Consider the following 16,992-nt stretch of genomic DNA (forward strand, 5'->3'; position numbering starts at 1 on the left):
GAGAAGTTGAGTAAAACAAAGATGACACTACATTATATTGACCTTATCGGAATTTGTTGTCCATGGTTAACGGAATCACTTTTTTTTTCTCCCCAGTCCACAGTGCTACGTAAATCATGGCCCATAGTATAATTTGTCTCGGGCTTGCCAGGTGCTCGGTGAAGGCCCAAGTATGTAAGTAGGTCCAATTATGGAGAAATAATTATGGCAACAATAAAAGACTAATTATGCAAAGATATTGAACTTTTGCTTGGCAATGCCGAAAAATGCCCTTGGTTTTTACCTTAATGTTTCCAGGTTAAAAATATTGTGTTTCATGTAATTTTTTCACTATTATTTATATCTTATTTGATTATTCAAGAGGTTATGTTGGCCAACCAACAACTGCCCATAAATCGTAAAACCAATAGTATCATTGTAATTATCCTTAAGAACTATATAATTAAATAAATTTATAATTAAATTCATCACATATTACAAGTCATTAAAGCACTAATCTACTCATGTGTAGATGAAGTAAGGCCAATTAAGAATATCTTGTTTCAATGATCAAAGCACCAGATAAAAGTTATTTTTCTCTGTCTAATTTCTGTTGACTGAAGTCTTATAAGAGTTTTTGGCTGTAACAATCAAGGAAGGTAAAAAGAAAACATGTATGACCATAAATATGTTCCAAAAGCAATATCTAAATTAAAAAATTTTAAAAATACATGAATAGTTCTGGCTAATTGCGCTATTATTGTCTCCGACCAAGTTGGTATTAGTCAAAGTATTAATTGTTTTTCTGCTCTGATCTTTAATTAATTGATTCTTACCTGTCATAATACAAAACGAGTCCAGCTTGTTTATGGTTTTATTTTTATGCTGATGGGATATATAGCCTCTTTCAATATTTAAGATTTGGAGCTTGGTGTCCACGCGTTGTATGTAGAGTGCTTGATCCAAAATAACCTTCAGATTTTGTATATGTAGTTGACACATTTTGTACTTGCAGTTAACAGTTTCTGTACCTGTAGCTATCATATTATGTGTCAGTAATTATCAAGTTATTTATTTACATGTACATGAACTATTAACTGTAGGTACAGAATGCGTTAATTGAAGGTACAAAATTTTTGTATTAGGATTCATATCCATAATATAACAATTGGAATTTTGTTGGGATTGCATATCCTTCTTTTTCGTTCTTAGTTCTTAGCTTGTATCTTTTCTTCTGCATTGTATAAAAAATGATGTATCCACACCGGTTAGAGAATTTGGGCTAATATATAAACTTAGTTAAATATATACTTATGAATTAACTTTTATGGTGTAATTAAATTGTTAAAGTATGAAGTTGTATCATTTATTAATATTAGAGATAGATCAATTTGTCGGTGGATATTAGGGGTAAAATCGTACAAAAAAGAGATTTACAAGCTACCATATTAGTTGGCGTCAAAATGTGAATACCAAATGATTCAAGACCTGCCAAATAACTTTTAACTCAATAGCACATATGTGACTTTCTCAAATGAAAGAATGCATGTGATATTACATTATAATAAAGGTACTAGTATTAAAAAAAAAATTTAAGACCTAAAAAGGAATGCCATGTCATCATGACATCATCAATGGGGTATTGAACCCTCCAATGAATTAAAGAAGAAGAAGAAAGAGGAGGAGATCAAAGGTGCAGATTCCATCATATTAATTATTAAATTTCCCTAGAGTATTGCTTATGTACAGGGAACATTATATTGCATGTTCATCTAGCTAGAATTTATATTTCATTCTCTTCATATTTTTTTTAAATATTTTAATTTAATAAAATATAGCAGAGGTTAGTCTAACACTAGCTTCTCGCCACTGCAATATAAAAATATAGAAGTATTCTACAAAAATCGTTTAAAATGTATTAAAAATCATCATTTTATCTACTTATGCATGTCATGATTGAATAATACACTTAAAAAATAATTACAATTCTCCCAACTAAATGCCTCCGGTTATATGAAATAATGTCTAACAAGCTAGGACCACGTACGTACGATCTCAATGTGTCCATGTCCACTTGTTCTCCCTTAAAAGTTATATTTATGTTACTATTAGAAAATTAATCTAGAAGACTTAAATTTTCTTAAGTTATTATTATATTCCTTACTTTGGTCAAGATTTACTTAGGGTGTGTTTGGTTGGGGGGTTTAGGCATAAGGTATGGGTATCAAAGTGATTGTTAGTGTTTGGTTGATAGGTTTTGTGAATGCTACTATGGGTTTGGAATACCCCATTAATGGCAAAACTCATACCCTTATTAAATAAGCATCTTCCTTTATCATTTCTTCCCCAACTATTAATAATCATTCCCATTCCACCCAACTACCAAACATGCTAAATACTTTCACCAAAACCCATTACCCTTACCAAGTATTTGATACCCATTCCGATTCCGATTCCCATGTGCGAACCAAACGCACCCTTAGATGATCCACCCAATGCCTCATTAGATATTAATTCCCCTGCGGAAATCCAGGAACGTATCCCTAACATGCATGCACCCTATGACCGCAAATTATTAAGTAGACTCGAGTTCAAAATATACAATTTAAAGACTGAATGTCTACAATTTATATACTGAGTATTCATAGCTAAATGTTTACAATTTACATACTGAATATTCACAATTTACATTGTGATCATTCAGTATATAAATTGTTATGGTTTATCTTACAAGATAGACCCTAGTCCATAGTATAACTATTGCCCTCTGACCAACCCGTAGACATGACATCCGACTTGCTAACATTCTTTACATGGAATCCTTGAGGGCAGCCTTCATCAATAAGATTTTTCATCTTTACATTATTAAATTCACAAGCCTATAATCTTCTACAAAAACTTAAAACTTCAATAATGTTAAAGCTACGTACACTTGATAGCCACTAAGGTAACACACACACACACAAGGGGCATTTGATACATTGGCATAGCCAGTGTTTAATTCTAATCGGGTCAATGCTTCAATATTCACCGTGTTTTTCTTTAAAATATTCATGTATTGTTATGCAAAAATTTAGCTAAAAGACTTATTATTCTCAACTCATTATATTCCTTACCTTGACCAAAATTTACAAGTTGTTCCACCCATTTTATTCCATTCCTAAAGCCCATGAATGCATCCCTTACATGCACTGTGCGACCTGTTGAGCATATAATATATAAAACATAAATGTGTCAATAATTATGTTAGACTTTTATTTGACACATAACACATCTTTTGATTTTGTATAGATAAAAAAAAAATTATGATTCAAAGAACCATTAAAAAGTATTAATCAGTCTGTATACATAAGATATGCAACTTAACTATTAATTTAGACTTTAATTGAGATAAAACACAGCTTTCAATTTGACAATCCTCAGCAACTTTTGACACTTGGTAAGAGTGGCGACATGCATGCTGACATTCTTGAAGCTAAGGAATCCTTGAGCAGAGCCTTCACTAAGCCCTTCGAGTTGAATTCCATCCACCTTTACATTATTAAATTAAACACCCATATATTTAACAAATCTAAGACTTCCTAAAAGAACCTTAAAGTTCAGCAGTAGTAAAGGTACACTTGATGCTTTGATAGCCACTATGGTAGCAATGAAAATAAAATGGGACATATAACACATTGGTTTAACTAGGGGATCATTTTAATGGTTTCAATAATTTAATTTACTATCCTAATTATTTTAGTTATAATTCATAATTCCCTTACAAAGTCACGAATTTGATTTTAAAAAAAAAACTTGTAAATCTTCTTCAATATATGCTTACTTTGAGCATTGTTCTTTAGATTTTTAAGTACAATTGACTTGATCTTATTTTGATTTTAGCTTTAAATATCTTTTTTATCAACTAAAAGAATATACACATTGTTTAGTCTGATCTTAGTTATCTTTTCATTAAATTCAATTGCAATACATAATATTAGGACAATTCTACAATATTGATTCGATATGGTGCTGAATTTTAAAAATAGTGTGGTGGTCATTTAATGATTTGTGATATGTAGTTTCAATTATTTTTAATAATTTTGTTCATGTAATTTAAATTTCATCTCCTTCAATTATTTTCTGGAACTAAATAGGCCATAATAGTATATATACTAAATAATAAAATAGAATATAAAGCCTAGTATATTAGAGTTAAAGTACGAAGTAAGAACTCGCATTAGTTTTTACTCTAATTTTTTTTTCAATTAGATCTCTAAAATACATTAAAATACATTAATGTATTTTAGAGATCTAATTGAAAAAAAAATTAGAGTAAAATGTTTTTTTTTTGAACAGATCAGATTCAAATTTTGTTTAAATGACAAGAAAATGTTTCGAAGCAGTTTGGGAGATTTTCTAAAAGCATTTGAAAGAGCAATTTACTAAAGCACTTATTATTTAATGGTATCATTGTTACTTTCCATAAGAAAGGTCACAGATTCGAGAATCTATTAATATGTTAGAGTACAAAAAAAAATGTGTTGGGAATGTAAAAATTTTGAGCATTATTACAGCCACATTGACGATGAATCCTATTACCTGGGGTGTGTTTGGTTGATAGGCTTAGCTATTAAGAATGGGTATCAAAGTCATTGTTATTGTTTGGTTGACAGGTTTTTAGAATACTACTATGAGTTTTGATTAATGATTACCCTTTAATTGCAAAACTCAGTCCCTAATAAAATAAGGGTTTCATTCTTTCTCCTCAACTGCTTCCCCAACTATTAAGGGTGTGTTTGGTTCACACATGAGAATCGGAATCGGAATGGATATCAAATACTTGGTAATGGTAATGAGTTTTGGTGAAAGTATTTTGCATGTTTAGTAGTAGAGTGGAATGTGAATGATTATTAATAGTTGAGGAAGAGGAAGGGGAAGGGAAATGAAACCCTTATTTTATTTGGGAATGAGTTTTGCAATTAATGGAGTAATAAAAAATCATAGTACTGTTCTAAAAACATGTTAATCAAACAATAACAATGACTTTGATACACATTCCTGATAGCTAAACTCGTCAATCAAACACACTCTAATAATCATTATATTCACATTCCACCATACTACTAAACATGCAAAATACTTCCACTACCCATTTCAATTTCAATTTTCTATGTGCAACTCAAATACACCCCGTTGCGATTGCTATCTCATATCATAATATCATGCTTCTAGCGCTAGCTAGACCAAACAGGTAATGGATTTAGTCAATTAAAATATTAGAACTTAACGTTGCTATCTTCTTAAAGTTAGAGTACATTGCACAAGGTGGAAGGCTGCTAGCGTCAACAAAAGTAAAAAAAATTATATTCATTTTTATCTTGAAAAAATTTGACTGCAGACTCTGCACTTTCGGCCGTTAAAATAATAAAAACCTTGGAGATATATCTTACACAAACTGTCATTTATGATTAATTAATGGCCGCTAATTACCAGCTGGAAACACCATTGATTTTATCAATTATTATTTACTATTTGTTATTTGTCTACTTTATTTAGCTTAAACCAACTAGCTAGCCTCTTTCATCTAAGAAACTGCACTGATAAGGGTTAAAAAAAATTAATTGTACAACTAACTTGGTAATCACAAGACCTTGTAAAAGTTATTTATTGACTGTGATTGGGGCATCACCTTAAATCAAATGATAAAATTTTTATAATAATTATATTTAAATATTATGTTGAAAAATAAAGAACATTAATAGATATTGATTATTCAAATAAATAATAAAAGAAGTAAGTCTATACTTACCCAAAAAAAAAAAAGAAGTAAGTCTATAATTATCCATTGTAAAATAATTAATTTGTCTATAACTATTGCTTTATAATATTCAAAGATTTAGAATTTGCAAGTTTGTGATAGCTTAGGAGATGTGAATGCTTATGTGTAATTTTTAAAATAACTTATTGTATGTCAATTAATAAACCAACTTGGTGGAGCTAGTTAGATCATTTTTTTAGTCCGATAGTATCATTGGATCACAAGACAATAAAATTTAGTATTAAATTTTATAAAATCTTAAAATTTTAAATAATTACCATATAACTATAAACGCAGAATTTGAACTATATATATCAATTATTATTTTCTTATTTTGATGGGTCCATCGCACTTTCTTATCTTAACTCTTTTTTTTTTTTTTAATTTTATAATTCTATTATGCGAAACTGAAGCTTCTATTATGCTTCGGTGTGACAACGGCTATGTTTGGCAAACCTAGCTGAAAAGGTAGCTGAAAGCTGAAAAGGAGCTGAAAGCTGAAAAGCTATAAGTTAGGAGCTGAAACTGGTGAGCTGTTAAGCTAGCTGTTATGCTTAAAAGTGTTTGGTAAAATTAGCTTTTTGATAAGCTGATAAATGTAAAAAGACTGAAAAGGACATCTTCATAAAATTTAAATTTGTTTGTTTACATATTAAAATTTAACGTTTGAAAATAAAACTATTAGCAAATCATGATCTAGCATCCCATAATGAAGTAGCAATATTGTTGCGAATCTCCTTCATCTCAGTATAGGTCTGACTTAAACCTTCGTTGGTGGAGGTATTACTACTTGAATCTTGAAGTTCATCGGGCGGTATGTAATCTGGATGCTGCTCAAGCACATTAAACATCATGTCATCTTGTGAATTCTTCCGAATATAATTATGTAAGGCAAATGTGGGCATAATAACATCAATTTGGGTCTCCACTTAAAATTCTCTCCATCCATATTATCATTTGTTGAAGTCATATTGCTAATTTAGAAATAACAACAACAATAATATAATAATAATCCAATTTAAACAAGCATTAGTAGTTGAATACTTGAATAGAAATATTAAAAAAAAAAAAGAAAAAAAAGAGCAACAGGAAACAAAATAAAAAACAAAAACAAAAGGAAACAATGGTGTTGCATACTTGAAAACCATTTCATCATATCTGTTATATATATATATATATATATATATATATATATATATATATATATATATATATATATATACATATATTATATCAAAAACAAACACGGCAGATTACATTGATAAAACTTGGGTAGAATCCTACAGATTACAAACACTGCAGAAACTTACTTTAATTCTTCAAATTACATTATATCAAAAACACTGCAGATTTCATTAATATATATATATATATATATATTCAAAAACAAACACTGCAGATTACATTAATATATATATTATATCAAAAACATTGCAGATTAAATTAATATATATATTATATCAAAAACACTGCAGATTACATTAATATATATATATATAAATAAATAAATAAAATGAAGGAATACATGAAATATATATCATATACACGCAGTCCAACCATTCAAGTAATACAAGTAATACAATGAAATATATATCATATACAAGCTTACGGATATACGAGATGCAATAGAAAAAAAAATATACAAGTAATACAACAAAATAAATATATACATACCTACAGACCGATGATATTGCGATTGACCGGTTGCAGACTGTGGAGCGAGGTGGCTGATGGGCGATGTTTCTGCGGAGAGTGAATGAAGATGAAGTGATTAGCGTGAAAATTGCGAATAAATAAGAATAGAAAAGGGTTTTAATTGGGAAGGGTAAATGATGTCATTTCTTTAAAATAATAAGGCTAAAGATGGAAAAAAAGTTTGGAAGCTAATAGCTTATTTTGAAACGCTATCTTAGGTAGCGTTAAAAAATAAGCTCCTATTTTAAGTTACTAGCTTATTTTAGGAACATTACCAAACAGAGCTTATAACTTATTAGTAGCTTAAAATAAGCTATAAGCTCCTAAATAAGCTCTGCCAAACAGAGCCAACGTCATATATAGAAAAAGTGTAATTTTAACCTTGCAATAATTGTTAGAATTTTTTGAACTCAGAGCGGGTGCACACGTTTTCCCAACACTAAACAATTTTTTTTTCAAGCCATTGGCAAAAGGACCATATTGGTAACGATTTAAAATAATTAATGGAAACATTTACTCACTAATAAGGATGACAATTTGTCCCATCCCTAATGAGATGAAGATAGAGAAAATTTTTGAAAAACAGGAGCATGAAATGTATGTAATTCTCCAATGGGGACGGAGACGGGGATAACCCTCCCCACCTTGCCCCATGTATTATAGAATTTATCTCTCACGTGTAATTTATTAGTTATTACATAAGAGCAAAGTTTACCCCATACATACCATCGAATAGTGATTTCCTTGTCACACAAAAAAACTCATTGGCCTTGTTTTGTAAAATAGTTAGCCTATTAGCCAATTTTGACTTATTTGACCACTATTAGTTGTTTGACTTGGTTAAAAAGTCAATATAAATGTTTAATTAATTAGCTTTTTGTAACTCCAAAATGCTAAAATTCGAAAGGCGGCTCAAAACAACTTTTTCAATTAGCTTTTTGAAAAAAGAAATTATATCAAACAACTATCAACTAACAACTAATTTACCAAACGCTTTTTTACAATCAGCTAATGTTATCAACTAACCATACCATCTAACCCAATCAGCTAACAACTATCATCTAATAGTCATTTACCAAACATGCCATTATTAATATAATCATGCATATTATTGATCTTAATTATCTATGTTTGCATCCTTATTTTTGCTTTTATATATGTGTGTGTCAAGTTCAAGCTCCTTTCCCATCTTTTTAAGTCCTAACAAGAGTCATTATTGATTAACGATTCATATCATTGATTTATTCATAAGTAGGCCTACATATTTACTCATAATCAACTTGATGAATGTGATTGATGGAAGGGACTCATCCATCGTTATTGAACAAATATTGAACACCCAAAAATATATTTACTGAACAAATTATTATGCACGCTTCACAAAAGTATATTGAACATAAATTATATCATATTAACTTTATTTTAATATTCTATATACCATATATGTTAAAGGTTAAATTTTTATTGATGAAACTTTAAAATTCTTTTTATTTATTCTTTTCATTACTCAGCAATTTAAATTTCAAAGACCAAAAAAGGATTATTTTGTTAAAGACTAAAGAGAAATGCATCCTTGCAGTTGGTCTTTGTTTGATAAATGAATTTAAACACATAAACATATATAGTATGGCCACCATGTATGACCCACTATAAGAAAATTCAAATTTGTTAATTGAATTTTTCGTTACTAAATTACTAAAATCTATAGGTATTTAATTTAATAATAAATTTTCGCTGGTAGAACATTGAAATTTCTAGATTTAAGTTGTAATTATTTAATCCACTATTAAATTAAATCTATTAATGCCAAACACCTTGTGCTCAGATGACATGTAGTGTAGTGATTCTCCTATATGAGAGTTAGTTAACGTTGTATTCAAAAAAAAATTTAAATCTATTAGTATTTTGTTTTCTTGTAACGGACGATCATGTTTATGAACTATACAAGCTTATTCTCAAAAGCACCCATCACTCTTGCCTGGAAAATTTAGTTGACATGGAGTATTTGAGTTTTGTATAAGTTAAGAAAATCAAAACACCAGTACACACCTATCCTAATCCAAAGAATTAGGTATGAGAATGTGACAATGTGCTATTGGATTTTTTTTTTTGTTTAATTTTTAAATTTTCATCTGCAATTCAATCCATTCACTAACCACATTGGAGTGGTAGGGAAAATGATTCATAAAAAGTATAGGCCGGTCGGGTGGGCTGTCGTGCACTTGAGAAAATGATTCATCTCATTTATGCAAGCTGTTGATGATCCTTTGACCATATCTCTTATTTGGAAAGTGCGAAAAGCTTAAGGCAGCTCGATCAATTATTCCTCTAGACCCCTAGACATAAGAATTTTTTTGTTAAAGTTTTTTTTTTTTTTTTTTTTTCATCTTTCTCTATTGATAAATATATAAATTTATGCTACACGGCTTAGCTCACGGGTTCAGTAGGTAGTATTTTAAAAAGAAAAAGAATTATGTTCGAAACTCGACAGCGGCATCCCGACATATGTCCACAGTCTTGAAAGAGGTAGATGAGTGAGTTAAACATGATTCTAATACCTAAAGATAATGATTCATGAGTTCAATTGTTGTCAGTAAGCTATTGGTCATGCACGTCGCACAAAGTCTTTCTAGTGTGATTTACTTCTCTTGTATGATTTGTGGACTATTACAAAAGAGTGAGATTTACTCAATACACACCATCAGTGATAATAACTGTGTGTTTCCTTTGTCACTCTAAATAAACAAATAAATATTTCTACTACAACAATTGACCGCAATATCTCACAAAGAAATTGCAAGATAGCCAAGGACCTTGTAGTCCAGTGGCATCAAACCCTTCCTTTTATATGGGAGGTGGTGGGTTCGAGCCTCAGTGCAGTCAATATTGACTCTTGTGCGTAGGTATTCAAAAAAAAAAAAAAATTAACCACAAGGATCCAAGTCTTCTTATCCAATATACACCTTTAGATAGTAATTGTACGCTTCCCTTGTCTCTCTCTCACGCACACAAAAACCTTACATATAAAGGGTAAGAAGATTGTTTTTAGTGAAGTTTAATTTGAACTATGGTCAAGGGTTATGCATTTTATTAGTAGAAAAATTAATGGATAATGGTGATTAGGGGTGAGTTCGTGCAGGATATGTGCATGCACCATTCTCAAACTTTGACCATATTGTGATTTTGCCTTTCAAAAAGTGCAGTTAGTCGGGCTATGAATTTCCTTTTCATTCAACTTTGAAGTGCCAACTTGTACGTGTGTGTGTGTACTACATACTTGTCTTACCCCCAATACAATCTTCTTGCGTCTACATTCCATACGCATGCGCTCTTTACTTCGCATTTCGAGTCCTCATAATGTACCTTTTTACTAATATTTTAAAAGAAAATGCTATTTGCCACATATTTTTCACTAAATATATAATATAATAATGTGACATATGATCAATATTATAAATATTTTTTATTTAGAGTAAATCACATATTTGGTCCCTCAATTGTTGACAAACTGTCAATGTACTCCCTTAATTTCGTATTCATCAATTTGACCCTCGAAATAAATTAATTTTGGTCTCAGAATCTAATGGGGATATATTTTAAACCAATCGTTATAACATGGACCAGAGTTCACAGTGCACCATAGACCATGATTCATATGTTTGTGTTTTTGTGTTATGACTTTTCTTGTTTTATGAAATTTTGTACCTTATGAATATGATTTCTGTACCTGGATCAAATTATTAATTGTGTCTTATGTTATGAAGTTATGTCTTGTGTTGTGAAATTTTGTGCATATGAATACAAATTATATATTTAAATCATATTTAAAAAATAAGTAAGCATATAAGATGTGTATCTATCTTGTGTTATGATTTTTTGTGTCTTGTATTATTAAATTATGTATCTTACGAGTATGAATTTTGTACCTTGTCTTTGCAATCCAATTGGGTTCATAATGCTATGTTATGTGTCTTGTGTTGTGATTTTTTATATTTTATGTTATGAAATTATGTACCTTAAGTGTATGAATTTTGTATTTCATTTTTTCAATCCATGGTTCATTATGTGGACCTGGTCCATATATAAATTGTCATTTTAAGCCATTATGGCTTAAGAATAGGCCAGTGGGTGGCCCAACAAGCCCAAGCCCATAAATGGAGATGATAAGCTAATAGTAAAAATAAAAATGGAAAAGATTTAGTATGAAAAAAATTAAACCATTAATTATGCCAGCTCTGTTAGGATATTATTTGGCAATTTAAAAGGAAAAATATTGTATATTTATTTAAACTTAATTTATTTTTATCCTAGATTTATAGATAACATTTCAATTTTAGTCTTTTTTTTTTTTTCAGAACATTCCATATTAATCCTAGTATTATTGTGTCCTAACCATTTTTGGTCGCTTGTAAACAAACCTATTTAAATAGCAAGGGTATTTCAGTCTATTCAGTTCTAAGTGTTCTTTTTTTTTTTTTTGTATAGATTTATATGTATCATTCCACCATTGCGGAGGCTCTGTTGTGGAGGCGCGAATTGTAATTGAATGTGACAATGGACTCTAGCTGTGATTCTGTGAATTATAAATTTTTTCAAAAAATAAAAATAAAAATATAGTGGGTCAATCCACTTTATATAAAAAAATCAAAATGTCCCCTTATTTTTTTTGAAAGGAAAATGTCCCCTTATTTAATATTATTTAAGCAGGTTTGTTGAAGGATGACAAAAAATGATCATGCCACAATAATATTAGGGTATATAGGGGATGTTTTGAAGAAAAAAAAATAAAGAAAAGTAGAATGATACTTATAAATCTAAGACCAAAAATGGAACTAATTTTATTTATTTATCACAAAAATTTGTATGATATCTTCTCTTTCCACGTAAATGTAATAAATTTTTGAGGGAAAATACATTACTTTTTTATAAGTTAACAGTTATTCCATTTTTTTAAAAAAAAAATTACTTGTTTTTCTTTTTTAAAATATTAGTAAAAATATAATACTTGTTTTTTAATCAAAATATAATATTTGTTAAATTTATAAAATAAATATTAAATTTTCGTTAAAAAAATATTGCATCATATCGCACAAAAGTAATCCTTTATTTAATTTTCATATAAAAGAGCGTAAGAAACATTTCCTAACCTCTTATAGAGGGTCTCACATTATAGAGTAGTACAACAACCTCTTCCCTCATCACCTCATGCAACCCCACTCTGTCCTCCATGACTCTACTCCAAGATTCGTGTATCAATTCCTACCAAATCCACACACCAAATATATGTTTCATCACATGTAAATATACAATTCTCTAAGTTGAGCTATAGGGTCTTTTTAATGTAATTCACATTTTTTTTATATGTAGTTTATAACCTATTACATGAGAAAAGGGTTTACACAGTGTATGCCCTCGAATAGTTGCTATGAGTTTCTCTTATCACTCAAAAAAAAATCATGTATAATTATGCATACTATTGTTTGTTCAACTAGATACTATCAACACCAACACTAATACCGATGATCAATACTCGATATAACCAATTTACTATACATGATTGTAGTGGATAAATTAAATACAAAAATTCATAATAATAAGAGTATGCTTTGTGTGATATCGTTTCATAGGAAAATGATTTTTTTTAGTCTCTCAATTGTGCCATAAAGGTATAAACTCAGTCCTTTAATTAAAAAGGATGACCTTATTTAGTCCCTATTTACCCAAAAAAAAAATAGTCGTTGAAGTTATACTCCATTAAAGTGCGTCTATCATTTTTCAGACAGATTTACAAAAACAATATCAAAAGAAGTTGCTAGTGAAAATTATTCTTTGCAAATCATCTACTTATTCTCAGGAGGTATATATTCTACTTGAAAAAATATTGTATATCTCAATTTTTATTTCATGCTCTCTGCAAACAATTTTTTTTAATTTATAAAATGAAAATGCCCTATTCCTACCTACCACATTAAAAAAATTAATTGAAAGTTTGAAACAATAAATTTAGGATTCCGTATATTAAAACACAATGTACTCACTCCTATTTAGACCTGGCAATTCGTGTATACGGGTTCGTTAACGGGTCGACACGATAACGACACGAACACGATAAGGCTAAACACGAAAACGACACGTTAAGGTTAACGGGTTCAAAATTGTAACACGAACACGAACACGATTTGTTAATGGGTTAAACGGGTTGACACGATAGACACGTTTTGTTAACGAGTTTCGGATCGTGTCGACACGATATGACACGAAACCCGTTTAAACCCGCTAAATCTATTGATATATTAAAAAATAAAATTTAAAGTTAAATTATATATATATATATATATATATATATATATATATATATATATATATATAAAGAAATAAAACATACAATCCAATCCATCAAACAAACCTAAAAAATATTCAATTTATAACATTCATAAAATTATAAAATAACATCCAAAAATCATAATTAAAGAAGTCCATACTAGTTTTTAAAATAAAATTGAGCACAATAAACATTCAAATTTCATATTGTTGAACATCAATAATTGATGTATGATCTTGGCCTAATGTAGTAAATTCATTCTTAATCATGTTCATGATATATTTTGAAAAGACAATGGTTCTTACCTAAATGACAATGGTTCTTAGCGGGTTCTAAACAGGTCTATGTAAATGGGTTCGTGTAAACGGGTTAACACGATAATATTAACGGGTTAAACGGGTTCTTAATAGGTTTAACGGGTTGACCTGTTAAGACACGAAAACATAACGGGTCAACCCGTTAACGACCAGGGACATGTTAAGGCTAAACACTAACCCGTTATTTTCGTGTCCGGTTTCGTGTCGTGTTAACGAGTCGTGTTGATAATTGCCAGGTCTACTCTTATTAAAACTTTTTGGAAGGTATACGGTTCTCTACAAAAGAGAAGTGTAAGAGAATTTTCACGTGTGCTAACAACTTCTTAACTTCATTGTCCTTATTGGGAAGTAAAGGTTTATTGGCGGAATAAGCGATCCCAATATGGCAATATGGGTTATATGGTATAACAAGATAACTTACCCAAACACCTTGTGCTCAGTTGGCGATTTTGTAATTTTCTTTGAAAAAATGTTACAAAATTGAATTTTAGTGGTGGAGTATTGACTCTCTGTACTATAACATAATATTGTAATATTTATAATCTGAGGGTGTGATTGAGTGGAATGAACTTATTCTTTCTTAACTAAAGATCAAGGATTTGATCCTTGTTTGAAAACAAATAATTGTGATACTATTTAGGGTAAAAATGATTGTTACTAATGATGGAATATTTACAAATTGTAAATATTGTAATACTTATATGTAAAATCTTACTTATGAAATAAATTGTAATACTTGTTGTAGAAAATTTAATATCAATTTGAATTAAAAATAAATAGTTACTTATGATGGAATATTTACAGAGTGTAAATATTGTAATACTTATATGTAAAATCTTAAAGAAATTGTATATATATATGGTTTATGTGTGGTAGTTTTCCTTTTTAAGGTGCGTGGTTTGTGTGCTTAAAGTGCGTCAGTGTTGAAATTTAAGATGCGTTATTTTAAAACTTTAGGTGTGTGGTTTGTGTTTTTAAAGTGTTTTGTTTGTATGCTTAAGGTGCGTAATTTATATAAGGGAAAAGGGTCAAATACACCCTCAAACTTTATATGAGAAGTCAATTAGGCCCCCGAACTTTTGAAAGGTGCAATTAGGCACATCAACATATTAATTTAATGCATCAAGACCCAAAAACCTAATAATGACCTGCAATAGCAGGTAATAATGCGCTGGTAGACCTCCGGCGACCTTGGGAGAAAATCCAGCGAAGGCACGACTAGCAAGCCACCGAAAAAGGCGACCGAAGAATTTCTAACGCTACATTAGGGGAGTTGTTGGCGGCGATTTCTGTTTTGCGTGCGGCAGTGAATCCTCCAGTATAACAGCGACTCTGTTATTGGTTGCGATTTTCCGGTTCGGTGAAGCAGATTCTGAGACGTAGCTCTGATCGGCAATCATTAATTTGGCATCTGTAATCCACTTTGGCAAGCGGTAGCGAATTGAATTCTTCAGATTGGAAGCAATTTTGGGCATCAGCTAATCTTTAATACGCATTGCACTTTGTTTAATTGTTAGTACTGATATGAACCAAGTAACAAAATTATTTGAAGAAAAATCTAGGCAATCAATCCAAATTCAACATAATAGTGCCGACAAAACAATGAAGGAAAAGGCAAAACAATGGAAGAAAAAGCCAAGAATTCTTGCCCAGATTTGTTTGCTGTGCCAATAAACAATTCGCTGCTGCTAAAATTAAACAAGAATCCAGAACATGCTGCAACCCAGATTGCTAGCCGCCGACTGGAATTAGCTGCTGCTAGACCGAAATTCGCCAGAAGAAAATTGCTGATGTCCAGAAAATTGTTGTACGCAGAACAACGCCGCCGGACGGAACTACCACGAAACAGATGCCGGAGGAATTTCGCACCGCCGATCGGAATTTTTCCATCATCTCTAACTGGTCGTTTGGCTTGCTAGTCATGCCTTCGCTGGATTTTCTCCCAAGGTCGTCGGAGGTCTACCAGCGCATTATTACCTGCTATTGCAGGTCATTATTAGGTTTTTGGGTCTTGATGCATTAAATCAATATGTTGATGTGCCTAATTGCACCTTTCAAAAGTTCGGGGGCCTAATTGACTTCTCATATAGAGTTTGAGGGTGTATTTGACCCTTTTCCCTTTATATAATGAAGATGCACCATTTAAAAACTTTAGGTGTGTGGTTTGTGCTCTTAGCTTTAAGGTGCGTGGTCTGTGTTCTTAAGGTACTTTGTTTGTGTGCTTAAGGTGCATAGTTTGTGTATTGAAGGTGCACCATTTAAAAAATTTAGGTGTATGGTTTGTGTTCTTAGCTTAAAGTGCGTGGTTTGTGTACTTAAGGTGCGTCATTTTAATGCTTAAATGCGTAACCGCACAACCGCACAGGAAACTATACCCGCACCTGAACCCTTATATATATATGTATAGAGAGAGAGTGGGAATTTCATAATATAAGACACATACACATGTAATATATTTAATTTTTTTCAAATCTGATTTAGTTGAGAATTTATGTTCTATATCACAGAATTTCACAACACAAGATATAAAATCATAACATATGACACACAATATATATATTGTGTGCTACACATCTACTAATTCATTCCGAATATAGAATTGATACTCTTAAAGTACAGAATTTGCGTAACACAAGACACAGAAACTCACAACACAATACACATACACATGCTTTATAGTATTAAAAAAAATTGTAACTATTGCCGTCAAAAGTAAATCAAAAACGACGTCATACATAACCAGTGTTCATAGTGCACTGTGGACCCGATCCACAATATAAGGATTGATATATCAATATAATTATTAATTTTAAATATAATAAATTTTGTATTAAGTTTGAATAAAAAATATAAAGAGTTTATTACGAAATGGTCCCTCG

The sequence above is a fragment of the Ipomoea triloba genome, chromosome 13 (assembly GCF_003576645.1).
Source record: "Ipomoea triloba cultivar NCNSP0323 chromosome 13, ASM357664v1".
Classification (NCBI taxonomy): Eukaryota; Viridiplantae; Streptophyta; class Magnoliopsida; order Solanales; family Convolvulaceae; genus Ipomoea; species Ipomoea triloba.